This window comes from Schistocerca piceifrons, chromosome 5 (assembly GCF_021461385.2).
Source record: "Schistocerca piceifrons isolate TAMUIC-IGC-003096 chromosome 5, iqSchPice1.1, whole genome shotgun sequence".
Taxonomy (NCBI): Eukaryota; Metazoa; Arthropoda; class Insecta; order Orthoptera; family Acrididae; genus Schistocerca; species Schistocerca piceifrons.
The window spans coordinates 462,976,185-462,985,908 of record NC_060142.1 but is presented as its reverse complement, the minus strand read 5'-3'; positions in this window follow the sequence as shown (position 1 = coordinate 462,985,908).

Below are 9,724 nucleotides of genomic sequence, written 5' to 3'. Positions count from 1 at the left end.
GTTTGCAGCACGCTGTGCTACCTCATCTCATTTATTATTACGAAGTTGTGTAGGAAGTTGCCTACGTTTACACAAAAGAGGAAATAGCTGTAGTGAATGGCTGGACACTGTAAGTGCTATAAGCTGAAAGTTAACACATGTTAAGTGTAATCCGCTGCTTTGCGAACCAGTGCACCTATTGTGTAATATACAGGTTTTAGACATACAGGTCAATTTCTTTTCGTTGCGATAAATTTACGAAAGTGTGTGTGTTGTGTGGCTATATTCAATTCGGTCTACGAGTCAGATGCATTTCCAAATCGTTTCTGTGTGACATAAGAACTGTACATTCTGAATGTCTCCAAAGTATCAATTCTCGATTAGCACTAGTTTTGGCAGTATTCTAATCTTTTCTAATCACACACACGCACACATAGCTTTCATGTCTTACGGAAATTCAAACCCATCTCAACGATCTACGTTCTTCAGTATCCAACTTCCTTCAGTACTGATTTTTCCGGACGATCATCTTAAACCTCTTTCTCCTCTTCTTGATTAGTCAGTTATTATCCGAGTCTATATCTGCATCTGGGTACACCTTACAGTGAAATATCTGATTTCGGAATCTCTGTCTTACTGTGATGTAATCCAGCTGGAACTTTTTCGTGTCTCTCTAGGTTTTCCACATACACGTCCTCCAACTGTAGGTTTGAAAGGTGTATTTACCATTACTAGCTGAAATTTATCGCAGAACTCAATCAGTCTTCGCCTCTCGTGCTCCTACTACCGAACACGCATCTCCTGAATCATATCTTATATTCCTTCCCGGACTACCGCATTCCAGTCCACCATGATTATTAGATAATCTTCTTCCTTTACGTGCTGAATTACCCTTTCAATATCATTTACTTTCTGTATCTCTTCAATTTCCGGTTAAAATTTCAGCATGTATACCTCAGCTGTTATTGTTCAAGTCGGTTTGTTTTCAATTCTGATGAAAACGATCCTTTCACTGAACTGTTCACGGAAGTATTCAAAAATCAGCTGAACGAGTGTTTTATACACCTCCTTATAAACCACCAATGAAACTCATTTTGCTATCAGTTTTTTTCTTGTCGTATCGACTGTCTATGAACCAGGCTATTTCAACTTTCTCATCTTATGCCAGGGTTCCACCAGTATTCTAGCATTAGTTTCCTGCGTTGTTGCTTCCGCGTTCTAGTCTAGTTTTTCCAGATTTCAGTTCGGTCTTCCCTGGAAACTAAGGCGCATCGGAGTTTCCCCTCGAACGGAATAGGCTTCTTTATGACGTGTTTTCTTCCCAGGTGAATCACATCTAGGTTTTCTTTTTGAGAAAGTAGTTGAGGATACGACTACTCTCGCAGAATTCACTGTAAAAGACAATCATTGTCCTACGATGGGTATCTATGATCTTATGTATCTTTCTGCAGACTTCATGGATGTGCCGTCCCCTGATTTAACCATTTTCTTTGACTGAATCCTGGAGATTCCTTAATATTGTAAAGTCTGTCATTCTATTAAATTTATCAGATCCATTCATAGCAAGATATTCTGCGTCATATATTGCCCCTGGGTGTATCTAGGTGTTAATTGATATCGATTTATTGTGGGGACGCTTTTGGTTAGTTGACATTTTCCTGATCCGTAATGCACATGCTTCATCCTCAAATGTGTCCGAATCCATCCACTCTGCTAGTTCTTTAAATTTCCTCATCGATTTCATTTCCCCTTCTTCTAGCTCTAGTACAGTGAGTGTGTTATAAATTTCGTTTTCTGGAACACGCTTTGAGCGATGCCTGTGGTGCTTGTGGCTTCGGTTCATTGATTTGTCCTGCAGCTGTGTCTAACGAATCAGAAAAAAAAGTATGGCCATCTGCAAACTGCAAACCAGATCTCATTTTCAACACCTTTGTTATTCCTCCCTTTTCGTCACTCGTAAATGACTTTGTTGGATACACATTTAAAACATTGACGAGAGTCCATCTCCTTGTCTGACTCCCGTTATAAATTCTTCCTCACAAATTTCAGTTTGGAGATGGTGTGAATAGGACTGTCAGATAATAGCCCTTGTTTTTTACTTAAACCAAATTCTTTGAGAGTTGTTCAGTCAGTTGAATCGTAAGCCTTTTTGAAAGCTACGAATTTCTTACCTCTACCTTTCAGATAAGAGAAAACACATTTAAGATTTGTGATCAGTTCTGCAGATGGACGGCCTTTTGACTTAACTCTCCTTGGTATTCAGCCAGCTGTGAGTCCGTCTGTCTGCACTAGTCTGAAGAAGTTTCGAAAGAATCTTTAAGCTTATTAAACAGTAATATTTCTGTGTTTGAAATTCCGTTGTCACTGAGTTCTAAGCTGCTACTGTTTCGGCCAAAGAGATCTCAAACACTTCGTGTCGACCAGGTATGCCCGCAGAAATTATATCAACTCTGCGCAGAAAGAAAGCTTAAGTATATTTCGAATAATACTTGATCTCTTCATATGCAAAAAGCTTAACAAGCATACCGTCGAAGTGGCAAGTCCAGAGGCTGCACTGTGGCAAAGACGCAGACCATTTACAGTATTATTAGACAAATTTCCATAAAAAAATACCTACAGGAGCTAGTCTCAAAAATACGCTAGAATTGTGATTCCACAGGTTCACAAAATACAGCTTATTTTTAAATAACTTTGCGGTCCATCATACATGTATGCTGCAAACCCGAACTAAATAGATTTTTTTATATACAATTTAGCCTACGGAAAGTGCAAACATCAGGTTTAGTAAGACCTAGACAGAAGTCCGCAAAAATAATTACAGTAAGATGAGTAACAGATGATAGAGGAATAGTTAGCTGATCAAGCTAATTCTTTCCGCCTCTCATCTGGTCGTAAAGAAGGGGGGAAAAGTCACTATAAGCCATTGTGTAAGTGGTTAAATGAATTACTCATTAATGACCTCTGCTGAGAATTAACATTAAGATTACTAAAGAAAGTTCTGAAGAACTAACAATCAAGTATGATATAATGCATTCTGAAGGGCGTTGTGGGTGGTAATCAAGTGTTATTTTTCTTCACCCACACGTGACATTGTTACGATGTACTTAAACGAATTTATTTGCTATTAAGGCGACCCATTCGCCCCGAGCTATAACTTACTCGCGCTCTCTGATGCATTTTCATGACCTCACGCGATCAAGCAGACGCTTTGAATAAGGCAGTCACGCTTAAGATCTGGTACTAGCTTGTGAACTAATAAATCGGCGCGAACAGTCTCCTGGAGAATCTACATACGTTATTCATGACATATCCATAGCAAAGTACGACAGATGGCTGCATATTCTTTTGTATATATTATTGCATTCGTATTGCTCACTAGAATTCTTTCATTACTTTCTTCTAACTATAAAACAAAAACTGAGTTCACTTTATGAATACCCTTGTGTTGTAATAACGACTACTTAGTCTAAAAAGTGCATGAGTTGAAAAACTGGCCGAAAACTTTGAAAAAGCACTTCACCAAAGACCCGAAATCAATTACAGGCAACATCTGAAGATTTTTGGTGCCGAGGAAATAGAATCTTCACACTTGATTAGGCATATAATTGAAGACAGCATACTTTTAAGCCCGGAGTATTTCACTTTAATAAATTTACGAAAAACGGATGCTGTTGTCTTCGGCTTCTGTTACATGGATTTAGTTTTAGTGGTTGGTGCTTTTCTCCGATCTGCTTAAATAGGAACGTAGCAGTTCACAGTCTGTTTTCTGGAATTTAAAAGTTTCTAGGTGGTCTACCTAATGTACACATTTGTTTTACAATCAGACAGACTAATAGAAATATCTTGACAATGGAAATTGCTGCAATGTGGTTAGTTGAACTAAGTGTGCAATAGCCTGCTTGTACGTTAGAGGAACTGAGAGCAACTATGTCCCGTCGACTCAAGGCAAGAGAGAATCGGCAAAGAGGAGTACCACTCGATAAAAACTCCTAGGAAATTGAATTTATATTGAATCCATCTTGAATGAAACACACACAACACTGGTGTAATATTGAATCCCTTCCGGAAGATAAGAAACACGTCATCATTTAATTTCCGCTGTTGGCACTCTTCTCCTTTCGGTAATTAGTAAGAGTGCTTGTAAAACTCGTGTCGATTGAATTCCCGCAGAATTGTTCAGTCTCCAGGAAAGTCGTCATCGTCCAACACAACTATTTGCCGTTAATATTCGATAAACTGACGTCTGTATTATAAGGCTTTAAATCCGTTCCTTGACCCTTAGATGCTTCGTGTGGAGAGACAAATACCTTTTCCCCTTCACAATAGAAGCTAATATAACCAGGATTTGAACAAAAATGGCTTCTAGAATAAGGGCCATTATTCTGAGCAACACTTACTTGACCTCCTATATGGGATACCACATCAAGACCTAGGCTTTCTCTCTAACCATGGATTTAGGTTGCTTTTAGATTCTGACCTTTTTTTATTTCCGTCCGTCCAACGAACCAAAATGGGAATCATAGAGGCAATTATGAAGATACGACTCAACCTCTCTCGAACAGCTATCGTAACTCCCTTCTCGACCTAGTCTTACATCTACACCTATGTTCCGCAAGCTACATGTAGTGTATGGCGGAGGGTACATTGTATTAATACTATCGATTTTCTTTTCTCTTCCATTTGCGTCGAGAGCTAGAGGAAAAGTGAGCCAATATGTCTTCTGTCCGCGCCTTAATCTATTTATCACATTCTAATTATTCATACACAAAATATATGATTGTGGCAGCATCATGGATGCACAGTCTTCGTCGAATACGTGTTCTCTAAGTTCATCCATCATGTTCTCGCGAGAACTACATCTTTCTGCCAAGGATTCTCATTTACGTTCACACTTCCGTACGGGGTAAACCGACTCCTTACGATGTTAGCAGCGCGTCTATGAGATCACTTGATATGTGTTTATGTTTTTCACACCTGCTTGATATTGACTCTAAACATTGTTCTAATACTCTCGAATTGGCAGCGCTTGCGCCTGCTTTAGCATTTCCTTTACAGATGCGCTGATTTTACGTGATAGTCTCATTTCTAATCTCGTCTTAGTATAACCCTTAAATACTTGAACGATCTGTTACGCTCACGTTCACCGCTAACCTTTTACATTTACACTGTGCGTTCAAAACATACGTTTTCCATATTAGGTGCATGGTGTTACCACATACTGCCAGGTACTCCATATCAGCGACCTCAATAGTCATTAGACATCATGAGAGAGCATAATGCGGCGATCCGCGGCACTCACGGATTTCGAACGTGTTCAGGTGATTGGATGTTATTTCTGTCGTACGTATGTACGCGAGATAGCCACACTCCTAGGTCCACTGTTTCTGATGTGATAGTGAAGTGGAAACGTGAAGGGACACGTACAGCACAAAAGCGTACAGGCCGACCCCGTCTGCTGACAGAGACCGCCGACAGTTGAAGAGGGTCGTAATGTGTAATAGGCAGACATCTATCCAGACCATCACATAGGAACTCCAAACTGTCATCAGGATTCACTACAAGTACTGTGACAGTTAGGTGGTAGGTGAGAAAACTTGGATTTCATGGTCGAGCGGCTGTTGATAAGCCACACATCACCCCAGCAAATGTCAAACGAAGCCTCGCTTGGTGAAAGGAGCGTAAACATTGGACTATTGAACAGTGGAAAAACGTTGTGTGGAGTGACGAATCTCAGTATCCGATGATCGGAAGTGGGTATCGCGAATACCTGGTGAGCTTCATATGCCAGAGTGTGTAGTGCCAACAGTAAAATTCTGTGGTGGTGTTTTTCATGGAGGGGCTTGCACCCCTTGTCGTTTTGCGTCGTACTATCACAGCACAGGCCTACATTGATGTTTTAAGTACCTTCTTGCTTCCACTGTTGAAAAGCAATTCGGGGATGGCGACTGCATCTTTCAAGACGATCGAGCACCTGTTCATAATGCACGGCCTATGGCGGAGTGGTTACACGACAATAGCATCCCTTTAATGGATTGTCCTGCACAAAGTCCTGACCTGAATTCTATAGAACACCTTTGGGATGTTTTGGAAAGTCGACTTCATGCCAGGCATCACCGTGCGACATCGATACCTCTCCTCAGTGCAGCACTCTATGAAGAATGGGATTCCATTCATTAAGAAAACTTCCAGCACCTGATTGAACGAATGCCTGCGAGTGGAAGCTGTCATCAAGGCTAAGGGTGGGCCAACACCGTACTGAATTCCAGCATTACCGATGGAGGGCGCCACGAACTTGTAAGTCATTTTCAGACAGGTGTCCGGGTACTTTTGATCACATAGTGTGTGTCTACATGCATACTCCGCAAGCCACAGTAAGGTCCTTGGCGTAGGTTGCTTTTTACTACTACTAGTCATTTTCTTTCCTATTCCATACGCAACTAGTGATAGAGACGACTGTCTATACGCATCCATATGATACCTTATTTCTCTTACACAGAGGCAGTTATCGAACTAATGAAAAGAAAAATTAGTTACAATCTACGGGGTGCACACATTTTATTCGACACATATACGTCACTGAAGATATTCAGATTTCGGTTATGACATGTTCGATATGCCCATATCACTGGCGATGAGGTGGCCCAGGCGAAAAGCGAAAATCTGAATGACCCGCTGAAGTGACGGAACGTCGAGGCTGTCGATGACCTCCTGAACAGCTGTTTTCAGCTGAACAATGGTTTTGAGGTTATTGCTGTACACATTGTCTCTAATATAGCCCAACAAAAATGAGTCGCATGTGTTTGGATCCGGAAATATGGTGGCCAATTCAGGGCCATGCCAGTGGCCTGTGGGTACTCCAAGACATTAAACACGCTGCTGCTTCGATGGAGTCGAGTTACGTCTTGCATCAACCACATCTTGTCGAAATCAGGATCACTTTAGATAATGCGGATGAAATAAGCTTCCAAAACGTTCACGTACGTTTAGTAGTCACCATGCCATCAAGAAATATCGCACCGATTATTCCGTGAATGGAAATTGCACACCATATAGTCACCCATTGAAGGTGAAGAGACTTCTCGATCGCGAAATGTGGATTCTCAGTCCCCCAAACGCGTGAATTTTGCTTATTGACGAACCCATCCAAATAAAAGTCGGCTTCTTTGTTAAACCATACCATACTAATTCCCGCAACGCCCCACAGCCAACCGTGCAGTTTGAATATCCTGACGCAAACCATTCAGAACTTATGACGATTTTATTTCATATAGCTTAATAATTGTCATTCTGTATCTTTGATGCAGCTCGTAGAGTAACACTTCCAACCTACGTTCTCTTGTTATTTGCTGGATGTGTTCCAACCCCTGTCTTCCATTACAGACTGAACCCACTGTAGGTTTATAGATCGAACCTCTAGTAAAAAATCAAGCAGTCCTCCTCTGAACTCTTTCGATTTCTTCCTTTAATCCAATCCGGGGGGATCCAAAATAATCGAGCAAAACTCAAGAATGAGTCGTATTAATATTTTATTGTGGGCTTTACAGATGATCCACATTTTCCTAAAATTCTCCCAATAAACCGAAGTTGAACATTTGCCATTCCTACTTCAGTCCTTACATGCTCGTCCCACTTCGTAATGCTTTGAAAACGTTACACCTACCATGTCAAGCAGCACATTACCAGTACTGTATTCGAACACTACAGGGTTATTTTTCCTTCTCATCTGCATTAACTCACATTGTTCTGCATTTACACATAACTGCCACTCATCACACGAACTTGAAATTTTGTCTGTTATCTTGCATCCTCCTACAGTCACTCAACGACGACTCCTTCTCATACACCACAGCATCATCAGCAAACAGCCACAGAACGCTGCCAATCCTGTTCGCCAGATCGTTTATGTAGGAAGAAAACAAAAGCGGTACTATCACACTTCTCTCGAGCATTCTGACGATACCCTTGTCTCTGATGAACACTCACCGTCGAGGAAAACGTGCTGGGTACAGTTACTCAAGGAGTCTTTGAGTCGCTCACATATCTCGGAATATTCTCTGTACACCCGTACCTTCTTAACAGTCTGCAGTGGGGCACTTCTCGGAGATCTGGGAATATGGAATCTGCCTGTTGCGCTTCACCCACAGTTAGCAGTTCATGCGAGAAAAGGTATAACATGTGTGAGACTGGATCTGATCTGTCTTCCTACCACAGTTCCCCAAGGACGCTCTGTGAATGTTTTAGGAATTTGGTGTTGATCCTATGACCTGCAAGGTAGGAGGACACTATCTCACGCATGCAGAGTTCAGAAGAGTGCAGCAGTGTGGACAGTGATGTAATCAGACAATGATCTCAATGTCGGTTCCATTACAATCACTGTAAAGGAAACGTTATCACTAACACAAATTAGTGTACGGGTTCAGGCATTACTACATGTTAGCAAAAAATAAAAATCTTAGATTTTTGTTATTAAAGTTTATTTTTACTGTCACTTCATGACATAGCAATGTCAGCAAAATTACGTACATGGTGGTAAAATATTGATAGTGGGTGTTCACTACAGTGAAGAGAAATTCCTAAATATAATAAGGTGCTTTAATGGTAAGATGGTTGATGCTCATGACTGGGGGTCAATAACAATACAAACAAATTAAATAAAATTGGGGCCAGAGATATCAATTACGCTTAAATGCACAATGAGAATACCCAAAATTGAATAGGGGTCGGTAACGAGCAATCAAACAGACGTACACAAATAAAACAATTCATAACTCTATATGGCTGATGAATCCTTTTCATTAGATCGGACATCTGACATTTCTGCTTCATTTACGCCTAAAAATCATGAATATGTTTAACTGCAGATCATGCCTGAATGTACGAGAATTAGGGGAGATGAAGAGCACCACAGTTCTAAGTGTCAAATGAATAGCACTTGCTGGCATGGCGCGAGCACAAGTGATTACCTTGCATCGGCGGCGACAGTGGCGGCTGCCAGCACAAATTGTCAACATGAGATTCTATTCTAAATCTCTGTCGACTGTTAAACTCCAGTCTGATAAATTTCCTATATCTTCTGTGAAACCGAGACTCCTATTTACGCCGTAGCGAATTGGCATGGTACACACTATTTGGCTGGAATAGTACATACGTCATTGCCCTGAAATCGCATGCAAGCCTTAGCTGTCAGTGTTCGGAGCGATTCTCCGTACTAGGAGACTTTGCAGTTTAACTCCTTACGATTTACGACGAGCCTGTGAACAAGTGTTCACATAATGACTCTCACAATCGTCTCAGCACAGCGTGAGCCACCTTGCTCAAACATTCGACAATTTTCTGCAAGAGAAGAAGCCAATTACTCTGTCTGCAATTTGCCTATATCAAAGCTGGTGGCCACACATTTTCTTTCTGGCCAATCAAGGTTCAAAAATGGCTCTGAGCACTATGGGACTTTACTTCTGAGGTCATAAGTCTCCTAGAACTTAGAACTACTTAAACCTAACTAACCTAAGGCCATCACACACATCCATGCCCGAGGCAGGATTCGAACCTGCGACCGTAGCGGTCGCGTGGATCCAGACTGCAGCGACTAAAATCACTCGGCCAACACGGCTGGCGCCAATCAAGGCATTTGTTCTTGTTATAACTCCACCCACTGAAATTTTTGTAGCCTATCACAAGCATCGTTTCTTTCGTAGGGCAGAGTTAAACTTCTGCTGGGTAATACTGAGATAAACAGCGTTTCCTT